Genomic DNA, 20,579 nt, shown 5'->3' with positions numbered 1-20,579 from the left:
AAATGCTAAAACAAACACAAATTGAACTGGTTTTCCCGTCTGTTTCTTTAACAAATGGGAGCTTAAGCCCACAGGGAAACTGCATGGGTCAGGGAAACATCAATTGAACACTTCTGAATAAAAACAAATGTTTCTGAAGATCTCAAGATATTTTAAACATAGCACTCTATTGGCCAGGCCTACCCCTCCAACGCCTGCACAAGATCCCGATGACAGCATTATTTGCTTGAATTGAATTTGTTTCTATTCCCAGAAACAACACACAGGAACCTGGAATAGGAAACAGCTACTGCGTCCCAAAAGTTTTACCAGGATATTGTCTGAGACCAGACAGGAATGAAACAACAGTTGGAAACTGCATCAGGGGAGCAAAAGGAATCATTCTTGGGGAATAGGCATTATTGCTCTTCTTTTGTTATTAAAAACATCAAGAGCAGGGAGCAGTGGCTTGCATTCTGACATAAAACCCTTCCAGGTGAGAGAACACTCCCAGGTGTGGATGAGGGGGAAGAAGGTGAGGAGGAGGTATCAACGGCCAAGGTTTATTTTTATTGGAGAATCTGGCATCATCCCCCCCAATGGTCCTATCTCACAGGTGCTCCCTCTAAGTCCCCTACAGGACTGCTACATGCTTCTACTTTAGCTGGCAGTTTCCTTGCCCATCTCTGGAACTAGGAACTATGCACATCTTTGAGTTTTGCACTCACCAGTACTTAACCAGTACTTAACCAGTACTTAAGTGCTTGGTGCATAATAAGTGCTCAACAAATGCTACTTGGTTGTTTGAGTAAATGAGTTAATGATTGAATAAATAAGAAATAGATGAGTCAGTGAATGAAAGAATAAATAATTAATAGTGTTGTCTGTCTGGCTGATGAATTATTTCTTTCAGAAAGGCTGACGGGTATTTGCCTCCAAAGAGACCTTATATTATGACATCATGGGGCCTTTTTCAGAGATTCACTACCTCTTCTTTCCTGTTACCCACCCTCATAAGGTACACTAGGCTATATACCCCGGCACACAAAAGCTCTGGACCAGATGGTTTCCCAGGAGAATTTTACAAAACATTTAAGGAAGAGCTAACCCCTATCCTTCTCAGACTATTCCAAAAAAATCCAAGAAGAGGGAATACTACCAAACTTTTTATCAAGACAGCATCATCCTAATCCCAAAACCAGATAAAGATACAACAAAGAAAGAAAACTACAGGCTATTATCACTGATGAACATAGACGCTAAAATCCTCAACAAAATATTGGCAAACCGCATCCAGCAATACATTAAAAAGATCATACATCATGATCAACTGGGATTCATCCCAGGGATGCAAGGATGGTACAATATTCACAAATCAATAAATGTAATACATCACATAAACAAAAGGAAAGACAAAAATCACATGATCCTATCAATAGATGTGGAAAAAGCATTTGATAAGGTACAGTACCCATTTATGAAAAAAACACTCAGCAAAGTAGTAGAGGCAGTATACCTCAACATAATAAAGGCCATGTATGAAAAACCTACAGCCAACATCATACTCAACGGGCAAAAACTAAAAGCTTTCTCACTAAGATCAGGAACAAGACAAGGTTGTCCACTTTCACCACTTCTATTCAACATAGTATTGGAAGTCCTAGCCACAGTGATCAGATAAGAAGAAATAAAAGGCAACCAAATCGGAAAGGAAGCAAAACTGTCATTGTTTGCACATGACATGATAGTATACATAGAAAGCCCTATAGACTCCACCAAAAAACTACTCAACCTAATAAGTGAATTTGGCAAAGCAGCGGGGTACAAAGTCAATATTCAGAAATTGAAGGCATTTCTATACACCAACAATGAAATATCAGAAACAGAAATCAGGAAAAAAAATCCAATTTGCTATAGTAACAAGAAAAATAAAGTATCTAGGAATAAACCTAACCAAGGAGGTAAAAGAGTTGTACTCAGAAAACTACACAACACTGAAGAAAGAAATTAAGGAAGACACAAACAAATGGAAATATATACCATGTTTATGGAATGGAAGAACTAACATCATCAAAATGTCCATACTACCCAAAGAAATTTACAGATTCAATGCAATCCCTATTAAAATACCAATGATACATTTCACAGATATAGGACAAACATTTCAAAAATTTATTTGGAACCATAAATGACCCTGAATAGCTGCAGCAATTTTAGGAAAGAACAACAAAGTAGTAAGGGTCATAATACCTGATATCAAACTATATTACAAGGCCACGGTAATTAAAACATTCTGGTACTGGCATAAGAACAGACATATAGATCAGTAGAACAGACTAGAGAGCCCAGAAATAAACCCATGTCACTATGGTCAATTAATATTTGACAAAGGGGGCAGAAGCATAAAATGGAGTAAAAATAGCCTCTTCAGCAAATGATGCTGGAAGTTTTGGACAGCTACATGCAAAAAAATGAAACTTGACCACCAACTTACACCATATACAAAAATAGCCTTAAGATGGATAAAAGACTTAAATATAAGTCATGACACCATAAAAGTCCTAGAAGAGAACATAGGGAGGAAAATCTCAGATATTCCACGCAGAAATATTTGCATCAATATATCCCCTAGAGCAAGGGACATAAAGGAAAGAATACTTAATCAAATAAAAAGCTTCTGCACGGCTAAAGAAAACATCAGCAAAATGAAAAGGGAACCAACTGTATGGAAAAATGTATTTGTAGATGATACCTCGGACAAGGGTATGATCTCCAAAATATATAAAGAACTCACACGACTCCACTCCAGGAAGGCAAGCAACCCAGTTAGTAAAGGAGCAAAGGACTTGAACAGACACTTCTCCAAGGAGGACATACAGAGGGCACAGAGACATATGAAAAGATGCTCAGTATCACTAACCATCTGAGAGATGCAAATTAAAACCACAATGAAATACCACTTCACACCCGTGAGCATGGCCATAATAATCAAGTCAACAAACAATAAGTGTCGGCAAGGTTGTGCAGAAAAGGGCACCCTAGTACACATTCTCTAGAACCCCAGAGAGGTTGGTGGGAATGCAGACTGGTGCAGCCACTGTGGATAACAGTATGGAATTTCCTCGGAAAACTAAAAATGGAACTTCCCTTTGACCCAGCAAATCCTCTGCTAGGATTATACCCTATGAATCCTGAAACACCAATTCAAAAGAACCTATGCACCCCAATGTTCATAGCAGCACAATTTACAATAGCCAAATGCTGGAAGCAATGTAAGTGCCCATCAGTAAATGAGTGGATCAAAAACTGTGGTACATTTACACAGTGGAATTCTATGCAGCAGAAAGAAAGAAGGAGCTCCTACCCCTTGTGACAGCATGGATGGATCTGGAGAGCATTATGCTAAGTGAAATAAACCAGGCAGTGAAAGAAAAATACCATATGATTTCACCTAGAAGTGGAACCTAATCAATACAACAAATAAGCAAGCAAAATACAACCAGAGACATTGAAATAAAGAACAAATCTACAGTAACCTGAGAGGAGGGGAGAGATGGGTAATAGGGGATAATAAGGGAAGGGTCATCAAGGAACATGTATAAAAGACACATGGACAAAGCCAAAGGGGGGTAGGGTAGAGGATGGAAGGTAGGGATGGCTGGGGAAGGGAGGGGAAATGGCGACAACGGTACTTGAACTACGATTTTAAAAAAAAGAAAAAACAAACACTATTTTAGACTAAAAACCATCTGAGCAACTGAATTTATGTAGCATGTGAAGTAGATGGTGTTGCTGCTAGGAGAACCAGAGCATCTTAGGAAGGAACATCCCAGGAGTCTGTGGGGCATACAGGGCACCTGAACATCCCTGGGATTTTCACACACATTGGCTTATATAAGGTGAAAGGAGATTGCTTAATCAATAATAATAATAAAGCTTTTTGGAAAGAGTAAAAAAAATAAAACCTATTTTCAAAAAAATTATTTCCACCAAATAAATATAATATATCTGTGTTCATTAAAGCAAACTAATTTATTCTGTTCAATCTATTATTCAAAAATTAAACAATAGCATTAGTAGAATAATGGTGTTTGGCATATATTCATATACTTCAATGGTTTTTTGTCATGTTTATTTCTAATATTACTACATCATGGTATTTTCCTGAAGAATGTTTTTTTAAAACATGGATTTATTTTTTAATCTTTTTGTTTCATAAAATTGCATATAATCCTCTTCAAAGTTGCATTTTTAAAGCTTTTTGAAGTATTACATACCAAAAAGTACTAAAGTTGCATTTTATTGTTAATAAATTTGAAATTGTTGACACCCTCAATTGAATCTTCTCTGTAGATTATAATATTATCTTTAATTGAGAAAAATACTTTCTCTAAAGTTACTGAGATGCCTTGCAAGTACAAAGCAAATTCTATCAGAGTATATTCCAAGTCTCTGTTTTTCATATTAAAATGTGTAAATATTCTGGCCCAATATCTTCTCAGGTAGTTTCTTTTTTAACCTCCTATGTACCTATCTTGCACAGGTACTTTTTCTCAGTTGTGAACTCTTCATATAAGTTGTCTCCATGATTCCAAATCATAAGCCTTTCACTTTCATTCTTTCTGGCAAGAATATAACTTAATGCCATTAAAAATGGAAATACCATTAAAAGTCATCCAATAGATCAAGATATTCCAAAGGGCAATTATAATTTTGCATGTAAAATTTTCTATAATTTTTGAGTTCTCAACATTTCATTTATACACTTTTTTCTTTCTGTTTAGTGATATAATCCATTGTCTTTCTGTTTGTAGGCATTGTTTTCAACAATTGCAATTACTTAAAAGCTTTAAAGTGAAGTTTTGTAAACATCCATTCTTTGAAGACTTATGTAAGATGCTGAATAACTGAATAACTGACGCTGAATAAAATGCAATAAAAACTTACAGCTTTGCTTAGGAAAGGAGTTCAATACCAGTGCAAAATATGTTACTTGATTCACAAACTAGTTCGTCACAGGTACAAAACCTGTAATAACCCTATTGGTGGTAGGCAACAAGGAGACAGTGCATATTGCCACAGCAGTTTTTAAATACTCAACATCAACTTATCAGAAAATTTCTGTGGTCTGATTACTCTCACAACATACACAAAAATATTTATAAATTTAAACAACTACAACTTTTATTTTCAATTGATCTAACATTGCAGCTTACTGGGAGGAAAGTGTGAATTACACGAACACGGAAACAAATCCCAACCTTACTTCTGCCTCATAAGTTTCTTAATTTTGTAACAACATTACTTGTACCATGAAGCTGTACTTCACCAAAATGTGAATGTGTTATCGTTACAAAACTAATGAATGTTCAATGTTAAACTAAAAAGCTCGTCTAAGAAATGAATTTGAAACTAGAATTAACAATAAGATCAGATATTTCACTTTCCTCAGAATGAACTTCTAGAAACTTTATTTGATTTCCTCAATTGGAAGTGATAGTTTGACCCAATTATTAGAATTAACTGATTTTTTTTTTTTTGGTGTGTGAAGCATCTAACAGCACTAATAAAACTGATAGCCTTGAACTATTTGCAGTTTTTCCTCTGCTTAAAGTACCAACAGATAAACTGCAAACTCTTCACAATTTGCACATGCGTAAGAAGACTTGGAATTAAAAAGTGAGTGAAATTAGGGAAAAAAAGAGTGATTTGATAGAAATGGGAAATCATGTTTTGCAGAGGAATCTGTAAACCCACCTGCTACAGATTCATGTGATTTCACCATCTGTATGTCTTCTTAAAACAACTACCGATTTTTACAATTAGATGTTTTGTTAGCAAATTTTGTCTTCTGTTTCTCATGTGGTCATTTGCTACAGTGGACAGTAAATATTCTGTGCAAGTTCCACGTTCATCTACTTCTTAAGTAATGGAAACTCAACAATTAAGTTCTCATTAGCGTGCACTTTCGGATTTTGAGCTCATTACTGCCAAAAGTGTTTATTTTGAAATAAAAATGTTACCAAATAATAAAAGAAATGTTGGGGATTTAAGCTATAAAAAATAACAAAACTGCTATTGCAAGAGCCTTCTATGTTCTATAGCATGGCTGCTCAGACTGCTTTCTGCCAACACTTTCCTATACACCAACCCTTGTTTAATGTTGAATTAATGGCTCGCTGCACACTGGCAAAGGTACAGTTAGCCAGCAGGGGCAGCAACACCAGCCACTTCTCCCCACCAACAAAACCCAGGGGAGTTACTGAACTCCAGCGCTCACAGCTAAGCACGCTTTGCATCATCAGCGAGCACTCCGCGTGCCGCATTTGAGAAGGGGGCATCAGTTGCCCTGGGTCTGGAACAAACTGGGAAAAGACAGATGGGCTATCCCTGGTTCTTTACAGCCTTAATCTTAACAAATTAAAATAAGAACTCTGTTCACTGAACATGCATTTCCCATACAACTGGATGAAATCTCAGAAGGAGGCGGTGAAACAAAATGGAGGCCCACCAGTCTACCCCGGTTTATTTTAATCCAACAATAATGCCGCTTGCTTGAAAATAACAGTACAAATAAAATACAGGATAAATACTAAAAACTGCACAGGATGCCCAGACAACAGGCATAACCAGGATTCCATTGGGCAAATCGGGACGTGTTGTCACGTTGTCACCCTATGTTTTAGAACTCTTGGGTTTTATTTTCACTGCAGCAAATCTCTGAATTTCTTATCCCTTTCTCTGCTAAGTGTTTTTCTGTGCACTGGTCCGTCCCTTAGGATTCCTAGCCCTTCCAGAAAACAGAAAAGTGAGGTGGAAATATCTGATTGGGTGTGGATGCGAGATGAATGCAAATCTCATCGAGACAAGGATCACAGACCACACCCGAGATAAATCCACACCCCTTCCTCTGTTGGGAAAGGCCGTACTAAAGCCCGCTCAGCACCTATACCATGTTCGTACTACCCCTCTGCCTTACTACTGCGGCAAACATGACGATAAAAGCCACCTGCTAAGGATGGTGGCTCAAAAAAAATAAAAGGATCCTGGTTTGCTGATGAATGGGGAGCCTTCACAACTATGAATTGCCAACCTCCAGACCCGCAACTTAATCAATTCCCAACTTACCCAAACGCCATTGGAACAGTTCCTGCTTCCCACTCTGGGCTCCTCGGTCTCCACTCTGCCCTTCATGCCTCCCAAATCCTTTGCCATAGAGTCTTGTCGATGTCCTCCAAATTCATCCCTCTCATCCCTCGTGCATGTTGTTCCCTTGGCTGAGACGCCTTTCCAGCCTTGATGCCCAGCCACTTTCGCCCTTCTGCTAGAAACACGCTTGGTCATCACCTCCCCCAGGAAGCTTCTCCAGGCTGGGCTCTCGAGACATCCCGTGCTCGCTCCCTCACATTGTTTCACGAATCACCTGTTAACCTGTTTGCCTTCTGCAACCTGTGATCAGCCTGAAGGAGGCGGGCAACGTGCTTGTCTTGTTTTGTCATCATGCCCCACACCTGGGACAAAGCAGGCACACTTCATGTGAAATGAATGAATGTGAAAACACCAAAAAGGAGAGAATCTCCCAAAGGTCTTTGGGAGGATACCTGCTTGGCCTCTAAAGGCAAGAGGTCACAAACTGGCAGTAACTCATTCACCAACAATAGGATCAGGTCCATTATCTTATTATACTTCCTTGGGGGCCTGGGGGTGAGAGAACACACCTATTAATAACCCCAGTTTATAGCTGGGCAAATGGAGGCACCAGAGGTTAAAAGCCCCAGGTCAGCCCAGGAGCTGCTGATGGACCTGTGATTGGCAATCAAGGCAAGGCCATCCACGTACACCTGATGGGCGCCTGTCCGCCAAGCACCCTACCTCTAAGGACCCGTCAGGTCCTTTTTTTAAAAAGTAGAATCCCAAAACCCCTCTCTCCAGATTAAGTCATCCAGGCTTCAAATATCTAAGGCAGCAGTTTTTTCTTCAGTATTTGAAATGTTTTTAAGGGTTTATTTCAAACACCCCTTTCTTTGAACTGAGCGTTCAGAACTTTTATTCCACGTTGTCAGTGTTTTTTGTAGTCAGCTCTGATTTCTAAAAGGTTTTTATTTCTTCTCTATTAGTGGCCACCACCTGCTTACTGTTTGGATGGGGTTTGCTGTATTTTCTTTGCTTTCATCTATTGAAATGGATGAGAAGAACCTTAGGTAATGAACCTTGTTTCCAGTTTTCCCTCTTACCTCCCCTGTTTTTAACTCCTCCTGCCACTGCTAAGGACGAGGAAAAGGATGGAAAATTCCTGGGGCCTTGGACAGTCTATGGGACTCCCCCCTTCTCCTTTCTCCCTAGGCATGAAGAAGTGGCAGGCAGAAGAGGGCAGAAGTGGGAAATGCTGGGCAGAAGCGTGGAAGGCTGCAGGTGCCCTGCTGTCTCTGAGACTGGCTGGCTGCCCCGTCAGCCATGGCAGGCCTTCTTAATGGCCTTCCTGGCTGGGAATGAAAAGATGTCTTTCTTCATTCTAATGCTGACCCTTTGTCTGCATCAGGATGCTGGTGTCCATGGCCATTGCTGAGGCCCCACCCTGACGGCCACTAGCTTGTCCCATCTTGGGCTAATCTGCACACACTGGCCCTTATGGGAGCAGCGTCGCATATAAATATATAAATATTTTACCAGTCCATCCTGCCCTCGGGGTATCAGGTTTAATGAACTAAACATCCCCCATTAATCACCCAGCAGAATGGTATTTACTCTGACGGAGAGGGGAGGTGGACAGCTGCGAAGATGAGTCAAAGGCTCTGTCTGCATGACCTTTCCCCATGTTGTGTCTTCCCTAATCTTCAAGAACAAAGTCTCAATTTTGGCAGTTCCACAAGCCACGTTGACACTTTACTCCACCGTCCTGTTCTCCCCTTGTTACCACATTCCAGACCCCAACTGTCTCACCCACTTTTTGGGTCACCTTTAACTTCAGGCACTCTCCCCACCCCGTCGATCTGCTCAGTCCAGAAATGCATGGCCAGGAGATATTTCAGCCTAGAGAGGGAGAAGAAGGACTTGAACTCTTTCCCATGCTGAGCCCACAGCCAATAAGTTGAGTGTATTGTGAGTAACACTGAGAAAATGTAGCTGAAGTGGGTACAATAGCAGAGGCCCTTTGACATCTTGGAAGACTCTTAGTAGGTAATATCCGCTACCCAGCTTCGAGTTGTGACAGCCACTCAGAGCAAGTATATGAAGTCCAGGAATGAAGGAAAGGAAGGACAGAGGGAAGGAAGGAGGGACAGGTGTTGGTAGGCAGGAGGTAGGCTTCTGCAGGTGACCCAGTGGTGCCCACATTGAGCAGAGCTTTTCCATGCTGGGGCCCCCCGGCTCCTACCCCTACAGACACAGACAATGGCAAGGCTTGGAAGCTGACATCTCACTTGCTTCTTATTGAGAATGTGATGTCCTACACATTCTGACCCCACTGACATCTAAGGCGGTTGGCAGCACAGAAAATGATATCAGCCAGCAAGGGTCTGAAATGCGCTCAGCTTTTTGTTCTTTTGCAGGGCTGAACCCGGCCTCACCCACTCCCCATTAGCCGGCTGGGCCCGTCCCCCACATGGGCAGCCTTTCCAGAGCATCTTGCATTTGGCCAGAGGTCTAGCAAAGCCTCTCCTGGGCTGTGCACTGCTTTAGCCCAACACTAATTAGTAATGCAATCCCGCAAAGAGTGAAACTGCCTCCCCTCACTCATAGTGATTTATGTTCAATTTGTACAAATGGAGAAAATGAGATTTCAAATTTCAGTGCCATTTCTGCAATGAGGTGATTAAAAGAGAGAGAGGTATCGCCTTCCACTGTATAGAATATTGATCCCAGTGCTATTTTCCTTTGCAATAACCATTAGCTCAGTATTATTTGCAAACCTCTAATGTGAACCTGGAGATGTAATTTACATTTGTGCCTCACTTATTTGCTTTAACAAAACAACACAAAAGCTTTGGGTCTTTCAATCTATCCATATTGTCAATAAAATTAGCAGCTTGAAGGGGAAAAATTATATTCAAAACTATAACTTCCCATTAACTACCGCAAGATACAACACATTGTTCCAAAGAAGGGACTACGTCATGGTTAAGCCTCTTTCTTATCTATGCCTCCCCGTTACCCCACTCCATGCGACTAAGATTCAATCAGAAAACTTAAAAGTGAAGCATCCCCTCCTGCTGATGCGGATCAGTTTGGTCGCTTGGGGCTGGGCCTGCACATCTTAAGCCCTTGGGGCTGAGCGTGTTGTGGGGGTGGGGGCAGCCGTCACCAGTGCCAAGTGCCGGCACACGCCTTGCGCAGAGGCCCAGGCCCGGCCGCCCGCACAAACGCGTACACATAGACACGTGCGGGGCCAGCTCTGACCCTCACAGAGACTTCCCAAAGAGGAACCCAGGCGGGGTGGGGGGTGGCGGTGTGCAGGCGAGGACTGGAGTGGGTGGAAGAAAAGAAGAGGAGGAGGTAATCATGAATAAAAAGCACAGGGCTGTGTTAGCGTAATTCAAGTGGCAGTCCGTCAGCCTTCAGCCTTCGACTCCTAACAAATAGGGCACGCAGCTCGGCTCTCTCATTTCTTGTCTCTGCAAATCCGTCAGCTGCCTACCACTGCCTACCAGATCCTGGAAGACGAGAACAAGAAAAAGGGAGGGGGGGGGAAGCTAATGACCCATAATTGCCATGATAGTGGGAGAGGGGCCAGGCAGCTGTTTTACATTCCTGGTATGTATAGTATGCAAATATCCACAAAGACTCGACACAGTTTCGCTATTGTGGATCCGGAGGGTAACCAAATTAGCCTTTGGCAGCCATGGTAATTGGGAGGTGCTGTTCCCATTAGGAGTCCTGCAAATTATGAAGAAAAATGGACCCAGGGCTTTGTCACAAATAATAATACCAAGAAGAAAAGAGCAGGCGGCTGTCTTTTCTTTTCTCCCCCAACTCCTCACCCTCAGCCTTTTATTTTTTAAAAAAATTTCTGCATTGTGTTGTTAATACCTCTCCATTTAGTAATAAGAAAACAGTCTGAAATCCCCCACTAGACTGTGCTGGACTTGATTGCAAGAATGTCAAGTTTGCCAGGGGGAAGAACACCATCTGGGTGAGGAGCTTCTTTTCTGTGCTTGAGCCAGGGTTCGCAGGTAAGGAAGGTGCAGATGTCCCGGGCAAGAACTGTGGCCCAGAGCCCTGGGTGAGGAGAGAGGCTTTGGAAGTGATGTGTCTGAGAAACCAGTCTTTCCAAGGAGAGTCCTCTCTTTATTCCAACAGTCTGGAGCCCCTGGCCTCCTGGATCACTGCTGGATTTTGTCCTCCATCTCACTCCCAGAGTCTATAAAGTTCTGGCTGCCTGTACTGTTTTAACAATTCAGATACTAGCCTGAAACCCTCCAGTCATGATGCATTAAGCCCCAAACTCACGCAAAAGGTTTGGAGACTTTCGCCCTGGGCACTCCCTTGAGACAGCCTAATTTTACTTCCCTAGGAGTGACCAGATGGGCCACTGGAATATCAGATGACGCAGGGATGAGCTCACCCCTTTGTGTGGCATGAGTGAGGGAAGGGGACCGGTCAGCTTGGGGCCAAACTGCCCCAGATGAGAGGCATGGCATCAGAGGGGATGGCTAAAACCGTGTCCCAAAAGCTACACTGTGAAGGATCATACTTCCAAGAGCACTCTCTCCTTTAAAGCAGTCAACTTCCAGTTTCCCTTGTTTCAGCATCTGCTTGTTCTGCCAGAGGAATGCCTTCAACGAAAAAGGCCTCTCTGGAAACACAATGTCTTTTCTTCATGTTCCTCCAGTGACACAGGAACATCTCATGCATTGCTTTGGCACTTTATTTTTATTTTACATTTCATAAAAATGTACAATGTTAAAACATGGAAAGGACTAGGAACATTCCAGTTGGGTAACTGGAAAGATACAACTGCATACATGCCTTTAAAACCAGACAGCATTTCCCATAAGGGAAAAAAAAGAAGAGAATGGAATTTTTACAAGATTTGAAGTATTCTCAGAGACACCGCTACAAAAGGATCCCGCCAATTTTGTCCTCCAAAGGGTAAAGAAGAACTAATGGCTAGCTGCACGCCTTTGGAAAATTAACAAAAACATGAGAAAGACTAAAAATAGGTCAGGTCATAGCAAAGTCAAAAAGAGGGTTGAAAAATGAGGAAGAGGAAATGACAAATTGTTGGCACAAGTCCCTGCAGATGGGACCAGCGGATGACCTAGGGAACGGGGCTGAGTGGAGAGGCAGGGCCTGAGGTGCTGGCTGCTTCCATTCCGCAGTGTTCGCACCCTGGTTCGGCAGACAGGGGAACCACTGGCGCATGTTTCTCTCTGCAGCCTCTCCTGGCCCCAAATTCCTGGCTAGTTTTAAAAGAAGAACAACTGTTAGGCACAATCCAGGTTTTCAAGTCTCTTTGAAGAGAAACCTAAGAGTGGAAAAAATGCTGGCACTGACAATTTTTTTTTTAGGAAAAAATTTTTCTGGTGAAAATGCCCTTCCAGTTTGGCATGGTGTTTGGGCTTTCATTCTCCTGCCTCTTGACACTGCCTGACAAAGCCTACGGAATCAAGGCTTCCAGTCGCTCTAATTCCTCCCTCACAACTCCAGCCACATTAAACGTGTCTCAGGGTTTGGAAACCAACATGCCTTCTCTCACTTCCTACCCTCACATGAACTATGCTCTCTGCCTGCCAGGATGTCCCTGGGTGCTGCTGCACCCTGTCACCCAAGCATCTGCGTGCACACATGTGGACACACATGCACAAGTGCACACACAAACACATCCCTCAGGATGAATCTCTGCTTAGAGGTTCCTTCCTCTGGCAGCCTTTTCGACCTCGAAAGTCTGGGCTAAGCCCCCTGCTATGCACTCTCAGAGCTCGGTGCTAGAAATTATTACAGAACTCTCTAAAGGTCTGTTCACTTTCCCAGGGCTGGCAGCACATTGAGAGCAGGACTGCCCCTCTCTGGCTCACCATTGTGGCCTAGTACCTATCACAGTGCCTGGCACATAGTATTTGAGCCATAAATACGTGTTGAATGAATGTCATCTGATTATCCAGAAGCTTAATTGAGGTCCTGTAGTGTCACTTGATAACACTTGTAGATCACTCTCTTTCTGCATTGATTGGGGCATCTTGCTTGCTGGGGAAGGCCTATGAATTCCAGAACTGCAGGGAGCCCCAACAGAAAGATAGAGCAGCATATATTCCAAATACCAAGTTAACTCAGTGGTGCTTGTTGACCTTATGGTGTTTGTCCTGCAGTTTTCATTTTAGGTCAGACCCTTCCTCACTTCCTGCTGAAAGTAAGGCCTCTCTTCTTTTTTTCTCTCTCTCTTCAGAAATGGAATTCATTTATGTCTGTAAACGTGGCAAAGAATACATCCTTCAATATACTGCACTCCGCTCTGTACACTTCATGATCTCAGGCTTTACCCATAACCCAGAACAACAAGACTACTTCAGCCTTTGCAGGGAATTCACAAACACTGAGGCAAATTCCTTTCATCATAAGCCCAATTCAATACAGGTTACTGAGTAATTATATCTTAGGTATATATGTGTTAGAGCATAAAACCTACTTGGAAAAGTAAGGCTTATAAGATGATAGCAATAGAAGAAATGAAATGATGAGAAATGGGACTAGAGATTAGAGTTTGGTAGAAGAATAGTGTTCCTTAAGCTGAAATAGCTTGCTATTTAGCAATAGCAAGGGTTTGACCTTGAGGAAATGGGAAGAGACAGTGAAGAGGAACAGTGGCTAGAGTAGAGGATTCCTGAAAAGATTTATAAAAAGATAATTTTGGAAGAAAGCCTTATTGGTGAGAGCCTTGAGTATCAAACAAGAGTTTAGTTGATGGCAGACAGTTGGGTGTGGCATTGTTGTAGGGCAGAGCTACCCAAATGTCTTCTGAACCAATGCCAGGAGGACCCTTATTAAAGTTTGTTATAGCAATGGCCCAATGAATCGCATCTCTTTTTATCCACATGATTTGTAGTCCCTTCCCACATTAAGTCTGGGTTTGGCCATGTGAGTTGCTTTGGCCAGTGGGACTTTAGCAAATGTGGTGCCATCAGAAGTTTGAAAAGGGCTCATGCACCGGAGTTCATCGTCTCTTATTGCTTTCTGGGAACCCCTTCAGCACCGTGTGAAAAAAGCACAGGCTACCTTCCTAGAATGAGAGCCCCAAGGGAGAGAGAGGTCCAGCTGCTCCAGTTGACCCAACTAAGCTCAGCCAACACTACATGGAGCAGAAATGAGCCCAGGTCAATTGATCCACCTACAGACGAATGAGAAAAATATACTTTGTTTTGTTTTGTTTTAAGCTTCTAATCTAGAGGGGTATGCTTTACTACTTAGCCATAGATAACAGGTACAAGTTCCCCAAGAGAGGCACCTAGAAGAACTTGCGAGAACAAGGCCACTCTTTTGGGGAAAGATATAAGAACTGCAAACACTACAAAAGAGAAAGAAATGGGGCCATCCTTTAGAGCTCCTGCTCAGAGTTGGAACAACACCATGGCAAGTTGAGGACAGCAGCCAGGAGGAAGACGGAGGAAGTAGGGACAGCCCTACATGGTGGTGATGAGAAGTGCAATATGGGCCAGCACTGGCTGGCCTGGGGATAAAGGAAGACATGGGGGTGGAAAGAATACCAGAGCCTACATCAGCAGAGTCCCATAGCTAAATGGCAGCCCATGGCAAGGTCTGTCCATGCTGGTGGGACCACAGGGACAGCAGAGTAGGTGTTGGTATTGGTATGAATGGATATAGCAGGCAAATCTCAATGGCTGTCTCCTAGAATCCTGTTGGGGCAAGAAAACACGGCGGGGCCAGGGAGGGTAGTTTTCTGACCCTACTGGGAAAAGGTTCACTGGGCAAGTCTTCCAGGCAGTTGGTGGTGATTCAGGGAAGCATGGGGTGCCTGGAGAATAAAGGTGTGTGACAGGATGTACAAAAGCCAACAAAGTTGTCTGTCAGTCTAGATGATATTCTTGTTTTTATTTCTATCACCTCAGCCACTATTGAAGTTGATGTCCAAATGTATGTCTGATTGTCTGGGGTCAAGACAGAGTGGTGATTAAAAGCATCTGTTCTAGAATCCAATGCCAGCTTAACTAGGTACTGGCTGATGGCCCTGAGCAATTTACTTAATATTAGTTTCCTCATCTGAAAAATGAAGATAATAATACTTCCTATCTCATATAGTTGTCATCAATAAATAAAATAAAAATAAACTCAAAGTGTTTCATACAGTATCCAGTACATAGCAAACCCTTAATATTATTGTCATTGTTTTTACTATTACTTAGTCCTTCAAATTTCTCAAGGTTATGAGTAATTCATCAGATTTATCAAGAAAGATTTTACCATTTGAATACCATTACTACCTTTTGTGGTACGTAAAATACACTAATTAGGGAGAATGGCCTCCTGATCGCAGCATTTGAATCTGGCGAAGAGAGAAGCAAGTTCTGTACTTCCCTTACGTTTGGGATTCTAATGCATTCCTGACGAAAATCTATACGCGTGTTCAACTATATTTGATCTTTATTTCTGTCCCATCCAGCTAGCGAGTTCTCATTAAGATATGATTTAAGAACTGAAAGTTCATTAAAAAGATCATTTTATGACAAAGTGAGATGAGCAACGTAGAAATGATTCCATATCTTCTCCAGATCATCCCATTTAGGGCTTTTTTCTAACTGAATCCAGCATAATTTATGGAAGCACTGAGATTTGCCTTTCAAAGCTCTGGAATAATTTAACAATTAACATCATACACCCTTATTACCTGATGCACTGGATCTAAATTGCAACAAAACCACTGCTAGCAATTTTCTTCTACAACTTTCTTACTTTAAGCAGCATTATCTTAGAAATCTTTCTTCTAGATTCAGTTCTAAGGGAAAATATTCACAAATAATTTCTGGGTTTAATATCATTTCCCCTTGTTTTCTTAAACATAGAATTATGGGGGGACCACCTTTTTTTATTGTTGTTCAAGTACAATTGTCTCCATTTTCACCCTGTAAAAAGGACCAAAGTTCTGATTCAGAATGCTTAAATTTTTTTTTCAGATTTTTTTTCACAGTGAACAAAGCTCATAGTAACCACACATTATTAGCATTCTTTTAAGAGCAGGAATTAGATCATTTTATTCAATGTCAAAATTTGTCTTAACTGTACTTTGACAAAAATCACAATGTGAGAACAGTGTCTCTAATACACACACACACACACACACACATATACCTAGAAAAACAGGTCAAGTGTAAAAACATGAGATGCACCATTTATGTTGTATAATCAATTCTCACAAAATTCCATTACATTTATTTAAATATTTGTGGAAGAATATCTTAAAACCTTTATATTTTACACCTTTAAAGTTAATGAAAATACTACCAGCCAACATACTAAGAATTTTATCAAGAATTTTGCTGTAGCTCAGAATACAGAAATGACATTAGTTGCTTCATCTAGTGTAGTGAGATATTTTCGTGGGGATTGCCTGAGGGAGTGGGGGGTGCTGGGTGGAGGGGGGCAAAGGGGGAAAATTTAGGCAACTATAATAGCATAATCAATAAAATATAAAATAAAAATAAAAACTTCTTCAAAAAAATCATCACATTAACTCCAATATCTCCAAAAAAACACTTTTTTTTTTTAGAAAATGTCCTACAATGTGCATTTTATTCCATACAATTATACAACGTTTATATATACAGGAGTTCCCCCCTTATCCGCGGTTTCATGGGCCTCGGTTTCAGTTAAAAAAACACTTTTTTGAAGACAGGAAGTTTCTTACATTTTTTTATAGTACAGAGTTATGAGTTTTGACCAATTCCTATTGTAAAACTTTAAGTACATAGGAAAAAGTCATATGTAATTTCCTTATTGTTTGCACTAGTGAAAATTTTGACTTAATGTGAAAATTAGTTTCAAGGTAGACATGATACATCTGAAATCAAGACTTCTTTGGTATGTTATATAATCCCACCTTTCACTGACACGAGCTCTGTGTAACAGAATCATCTTCTGTTAAAAAATAAAATAAAATAAAAACAATTCCACTGAAACCAGGAAACCACAGACGTGACAGCTGATTTTTTTTTTGAATGAATATATACTATGATGTCAGACCTTTCACTGTGACTAACATTTATCTTACTACCTTGTTAGGTACCGATTTTACACGTGATTGACATATTCCTATAAAGTACAGATACATTTGGCAAAATCTCCTTAAAATATTCTTGCTCCTTCTGCCTTTTGTATGAATGGGATTTTTGTTAGTAAGGGTAAAGGTAAGCTCTGCTGTGGTAACAAACTCCTAAGCCGCAGCGGCTTGGCACATTATATCCACGCAAAGTCTGGTATGGTCCTAGGCAGTAGATGACTTTGAAGCTCTAAGTCATCTGGAATATAGCCTCTGATGCTACTGTGTCAGAGAAAGAGAGATGGAGAGGCACCTGGCTTTTATCTATTTTAGCCCAGAAGTGATACATGTCACTTTCTCTCTCCCAATCTATTGACTAGAACGAGTCACCTGGCTCTACCTCAACTGACAGAGAAATATGAGAGCACATGGAGTGTTGTTGAGTACCAACTGTCTTTGACCCAGACACTACGATTACATGGTATAATTAAGTGAACATGCCTCAGAAGATTTTAAACTATAAGCAAGTGACTGGTACCAAAGCATTCAGAAATATTTAGCATTTTTACCATTTCATATCAGAATATTTTTCATTTTTCATTGTGTGTGCTATTATTAAGGTAGCCTTGACCTAAGTTTCATTATTATTTGCTGCTGTTATTATTATATTACTTTTAAAATTACCTTTGACATGAAACGATTTCAATTTGTAAGGATTAAGTTTCCACTGCCAGTACCTTACCTTCTACAATCTACTCCTGACAACTGTTGTGAGACTGTAAACGCTACTTGGTCAGCAATCATGTCTGTGTTATTTCTCAATATATCCACAATGCTTTGACCACACAGTAAGTGGTCCATAGTATACATTAAATAAATGAGTAATAAAATAAACAATGTGCTCAATATACATTTAATAATATAAATGTATAATAATAAAATATGTTTTTACCTATGTTTAAACCAAGATTTTTATTTCAATTTTTAAGGGCTTCCTACTCTAATACAGTCTTTCTTGCAGTCTGCTCATACCCACCCCTCTCCCGGCAGCTAATCACTCTTCTCTGTTCTGTTCTAACTTTCCATCTTTCTTGAGTCTGCTTCTAATAAACTATATGTTCCTTTCTTGCTAGGGTCCTATCTCATTCACCTTTATCAATATTGCCTTCACCCCAGTACACACCCATATATACAGACAGATTTGTACATGTCAGTTGAACTGACAGATTTTTCTCATTTTTTTTTCCCCAGAAACTTCCATGGCTACATGCCCAACAAATCCCCCACTTGTACATCCAACCTTCTAAGTTTTATTACATAATTTTTGAAGGGAAAGCTTTGTGTCACTGAAAAGCAGCATTCCTATTCCCAAGGGGGCTAGAGGAAAACAAAACTTATATCCAAAGGAGTGAGAAGCAGCTAACGCAATAATGGTCAGATTGGGTCAGACAGGAGTGACCACTTCCAGCACGGTCAGTGACTCAGTCAGGGTCGGCTGGCCCGCTATGTTTGGGAAGAACTGGCTTACGTGGTCCTCAGCCCAGGTCACGGCAGGACCAGCTCTGACCTCTCCCTAACCCCTTTGCCCAGTTCTTCCCAGGTAATTTCCTGTCTACTGAGAAGACAATTAACTCAAAAGCCATTGTTCCTGGGTCCCTTAACCAGCTGAGATTTCTCTCACCTGAGTTGTCATCTCTCACGTCATCTGACACTCAGTCTCCTACCCTTGGAGCTGCTGGAAGGGAGGAGAAAAAGCAAAATTAATGAAAGCTGTATCAAGTGCTCCCTGGACTGATGTGTCCACGTGGCTTTTGAAATCGCCTTGTGTCCTGCCGGGAATGCCTTCTTTCTTTCCACCTTGGGCTGTTCTTTATGACATCTTCAGACTCGCTGCCTCACCCCTAGGTCTGCCTGCTTTCCTCCCAGGTTCCCTTAGGGCCTCTTGAAGCTGGCAGCAGAAAAGTCACTTCCCGGTAGGTGCAGTTGGCATGCCTGCAAGTGTACTTAAACTTTGCGTCTGATCAAGTTATGCGTATTGGATCTGAAACCAGTTAGTCAATTCGTTCAGGTCCCTAAGTGGCGATTTGTGGTAATGTCTACATCAATACGACGGAGCGGTTTGCTAGCTGGTTTACGTAAAGCAAATGGCTACAGGAAAGAGGGACTGGCTTCCAGCATTTTTTTCTACTAATGAAGATATGGCTGAAAAAGAAAGTGAATAGAAACATAAGTGAGGAATCCATGTGTGTAAAACACTAAGGTGAAGTCTGTTTTCTAGGTTGAGTCAATTTGCCTCTTCCACCGCCCCTCGTTCTTTCTCCCCAGTGGCTGTTTTTGTTGATGCTTACATGCGGTCATTAGTATTGTAATAAAAATCTGCATGTGTCAAACCCCGAAGTTCAGGGCTAATCTACATTTTTGAGAGAGAAACTGGGGTGCTGATATAAATTCTACTTGGAGACTTACAGGAATGACTGAAACCAGGAAGAAAAAAAAAACTATGTGGTGTTGTGGTGTTGAGTTCCATCTCTCAACATTTCTCTTTTGTGTAAACAGTCTCTGCTTTGCCTAGGCAGGGGAGGGAACAGCCAGTCTAAGAGGGAATTTATTTGGTGTGTGTCTGCATATGGGCTGTATCTCTTTACTACTGCAGACTACATTGTTTCTAATAATTGTGATGGATTGGTACTTATGACTAGCTGGCAGAATTCCTTTAGCATGTTAAAATATTACTTTTATTCCTTGATCTAATGCATAACCTGATGTTTCAGTCAGTTTTCAAATGTAATAAACAAACTTTTAAAGCAAATACCCCTAAAGAAAAGGAAGATGCTTTGTATCCAAGTGGTTTCCCTTTGAAATCACTGCCCTCTACCAGCCAAGGCACTTAGCAGGCTCATTCTTTAGCTCTGGTACATTCAGGCCTTCTTGGAGCTACACACAAAGGGAAGAAATCTGTATGCATAAAATACACTAAAATCTGTGTGACAGAACTGCTTCGGTTAGAATGGGATGGCTGAAATCCACCTTGTTCTGGTCTGCTAAGCTAGGCAGGAAAAAGCAAAATTCCTGACCCAAGCCTGAGACGTGCTTCCTGGAGTCCCGCTTCAGAAAGTTGTGGGTGGGAAATTTGGTCTCTGAAATGTTCTCTTACAATCCCATCTCATTGCACTGGCCCCTAAGATTCCTCTGGAAATTCTGCCCCCCAAAAGATATTAAGGCTCAAAAGCTTACCACCCGTTCACCTCTGATCCAACAACAACCCTTGAGGCCTGTCAAGGACACATTTGACAAGGACAAGTTGCATGGCTTAGCAGCCAAGTGGCTAAATGCAGGCTGAATACTTAATTTCCTTCCCCTAATCAATGCACATTTCTGAAATAAGCAACTTTAAATC

Source organism: Desmodus rotundus, chromosome 12 (genome assembly GCF_022682495.2).
Source record: "Desmodus rotundus isolate HL8 chromosome 12, HLdesRot8A.1, whole genome shotgun sequence".
In the NCBI taxonomy this organism is placed as follows: Eukaryota; Metazoa; Chordata; class Mammalia; order Chiroptera; family Phyllostomidae; genus Desmodus; species Desmodus rotundus.
This window is presented reverse-complemented; position numbering follows the sequence as displayed.